Genomic DNA, 3,507 nt, shown 5'->3' on the forward strand with positions numbered 1-3,507 from the left:
CAAATCTGGCCTCAGACCAAACACTTGACACTTACTAGCTAGGTGACCCTGGGCAAGTCACTTAACCCCAATTGCCTAAAAAAAAAGAAAGAAAGGAAAGAAAAGAAAGAAAAGAAAAGAAGCAAATTCAGGAAATGTAAAAGCAAAATATATCAATAAAAATTTATTTTAAAAAGGGGGGGGGAGCTAGGTGGCACAGTGGATAGAGCACTGGCACTGAAGTCAGGAGGACCTGAGTTCAAATCTGGCCTCAGACCAAACACTTGACACTTACTAGCTAGGTGACCCTGGGCAAGTCACTTAACCCCAATTACCTAAAAAAAGAAAGAAAGAAAGAAAAGAAAAGAGAAAAAAAGGCTAAAGTTTGATGCAGTGCTTCCTCACCCCAAGCTGAGCAAAGCCCAACTTTAACAGAAAGTTCAAAGTCAAGAAATAGTCTAGAAAATGAGCAAATAAAAAAACCCTGACCATAAAAAGCTACTATGGACACCTCATCCCCCACTCTGGTTCTTGCTTCAACAGTGTTTGGACGGAACAGATCCGGGGTCCCCCAGCTCCCCTTGCTTTTGGCCTTTGCTTTTCTGCAGTTTGCCAGCTCCTGGGACTATCCATCCCCCACCCCGCCTCTGGGACCAGCCGCCCCCCACCTTGCCTCCAGGACTAGCAGCCTCCTCCACCTTCGCAGGGTGCCATGAGTTCCACCTCCCTGACCTGCCAAAACTTCTGCTCCGAGGCCAAGGCCTCTGTCAACCATCTGGTCAACCTGTACCTCCAGGCATCCTACTCCTACCTGTGCCTGGGTTTTTATTTTGACTGGGACGATGTCAACCTGCCTAGGGCGTCATGTTTTTTCCATGAGCTGGCGAAGGATAAACTCAAGGGCGCCGAGCACCTTATGCAGCTCCAGAACCAGCATGGGGGCCATGTCATCCTCTAGGCTATGCAGAAACCTGCCCAAGATGAGTGGGGTCACAGCTCGGATGCCATGCAGGCTACCCTGAACCTGGAAAAGGGCCCGAATCAGGCCATCCACACCTCTGTGACTTCCTGGAGAGCCACTACCTGGGTGAGGAGGTGAATCTGCTGAAGGGCCTGGGTGACCACCTGACCACTCTGTGCCATGTGCAGGCAGACCCCCAGTCCAGACTGAGCGAGTACCTGTTCGAGAGGCTGAGCCTGAAGCATGACTAAGAGGAGCAGCCTGGCAGGCAGCCCCAAGGCAGAAATGAGAACGTAGTGCTGCACCCACAATAAAGCCCTAACCCTAATTGCACTACTATGGTGGCAGAGAAGATCAAGACACAAATTCAGAAGAAGACAATGTGAAAACAGCTACAAGCAAAGTTTCAAAGGGGAAAAAATGTATATTGGACACAAGCCCAACAAGAATTCCTGGTAGAGTTAAAGAGAGAAGAGTGGTGGAGGAAAAAGTGGGAAAAGAAATGAAAGGGATGCAAGAAAATTATGAAAAGAGAGTTGACAGCTTGGTAAAAGAGGCACAAAAAAATTCTGAAGAAAATAACACCTTAAAAGTACAATTGGCCAAACAGAAAAAGAAAAGCTCAAAGAATAAAACAATTCCTTAAAAATCGGAATTGGATAAGTGAAAACTAATGACTCTATGAAGAATCTAGAAACAATAAAACCAGTCAAAAGAATGAAAAATAGAGAACAATGTGAAATATCTCATCAGAGAAACAATTGACTTTAAAAATAGAACAAGGAGAAATAACTTAAAAATTACTGGACTATATGAAAGTCATGATTTTTTAAAAGAGCTTAGATACATTTCAAGAAATTATAAAAGAAAATGGCCCCAATATCTGAGAACCATAGGGTAAAATATAAATCAAAAGAGTCCACTGATCACCTCTTAAAAAAGATCCCAAAGTAAAAACTCCCAGGAATATTATAACCAAATTCCAGAGCTCACCAGTCAAGGAGAGAATATTTCAGAGTCAGAAAAAATCATTCAAATATCATGAAGCCACAGTCAGGATCATACAAAATGTAGCAGCTTCCATGTTAAAGGAAAAGAGGTTTTAGAATATGATATTCTGGAAGGCAAAGGAACTAGGATTACAACCAAAAATAACCTACCCATCCAAACTCAGTATAATTCTTCAGGAGAAAAAAAAATGGATATTTAATGAAATAAAGGACTTTCAAACATTTCTGATGAACATATAAGAACCAAATAGAAAATTCAGCATTCAAATACAGAAGACTCAAGAGGATCATAAAAAAGATAAACATAAAAGAAAAATCATAAGGAATTCAATAAGGTTAAACTGTTTGCATTCCTATATGGGAAGATCATACATGTATACATGTAACTCCTAAGAACTTTATCATTATTAGGGCAGTTAGAAGGAGTCTTCATAGACAAGGGGAATGAGTGTAAATTGATTATGTTGGAATTATCTCAAAAAAATGAAGGGGTAAGAAAGAGGGATGCACTGGGGGGAGGAAAGGAGAGAAAGAATAGGGGAAATTGTCTGCATAAAAGAGCTATACAAGGAAAAGCTTTAATAGTGAAAAGGAAGATGAAGGGAATAGTAGGCAATGCTTGAACCTCACTCTTATCAAGGTGGTTCAAAGAGGGAAGAATACATACATACACACACACACACACAGACACTAAGTTGAGTATGAAAATCTGTCTTACCTAACAGGGAAGCAGGAAGGGAATAAAAGATAGGATAGATTGAGGGAGGTAGTGGTCAGAATCAAAGACTTTTGAGGAGAGACAGGGTAAAAAGAAAGAGAAAAGGATAAACAGAAGAAAACAAGATGGAGGGAAATACACAGTTAGTAATCATAACTGTGAATGTGACTAGGATGAATTCATCCATAACACGGAGTCAGATAGCAAAATTGATTAGAAACCAGAATCCAACAATATATTGTTTACAAGAAACATGCTTGAAACAGAAAGGCACACACAGAGTTAAAACACAGGGCTGGAGAAGAATTTGTCATGCTTCAGATGAGTTTTAAAAAAAAAGCAAGGTAGCAATCATGATCTCAGACAAAGCAAAAGCAAAAATAGACCTCATTTAAAGAGATAATTAGAGACCCCACATTTTGCTAAAAGGTATCATAGACAGTGAAGTGATATCAAAAATGTTTTCAGCCAGTTTCTCTGATGAAGGTCCCATTTCTCAAATATTTAGGGAACTAAGTCAAATTTATAAAAATAAGAACCATTTCCCAATTGATGAATGGTCAAAGGTTATGAATAAGCTGTTTTCAGAAGAAGAAATCAAAGCTATCAATATTCACGTGGAAAAATGCCCTAAATCACTATTGATTAGAGAAATGTAAAACAACTCTGAGGCACCACCTGACACCTATAAGATTGGCTAACATGACAGAAAAAAAAATAACAAATGATGGACAGGATGTGGAAAATTAAGTATACTAAGACACTTTTGGTGAATAGTGAACTGGTCCAACCATTCTGGAGAACAATTTGGGACTATGCCCAAAGGGCTATAAAACTGC

The 3,507-nt window shown here is 40.0% G+C and overlaps 1 pseudogene; it reads left to right on the forward strand.

Annotated features, from left to right (window-relative positions):
- The first annotated feature begins 691 nt into the window (after positions 1-691).
- LOC114051673 lies at positions 692-1,191 on the forward strand (annotated as a pseudogene).
- The last annotated feature ends 2,316 nt before the right edge of the window (positions 1,192-3,507 follow it).

The sequence above is a fragment of the Vombatus ursinus genome, unplaced genomic scaffold (genome assembly GCF_900497805.2).
Source record: "Vombatus ursinus unplaced genomic scaffold, bare-nosed wombat genome assembly UNPS02014804.1, whole genome shotgun sequence".
Classification (NCBI taxonomy): Eukaryota; Metazoa; Chordata; class Mammalia; order Diprotodontia; family Vombatidae; genus Vombatus; species Vombatus ursinus.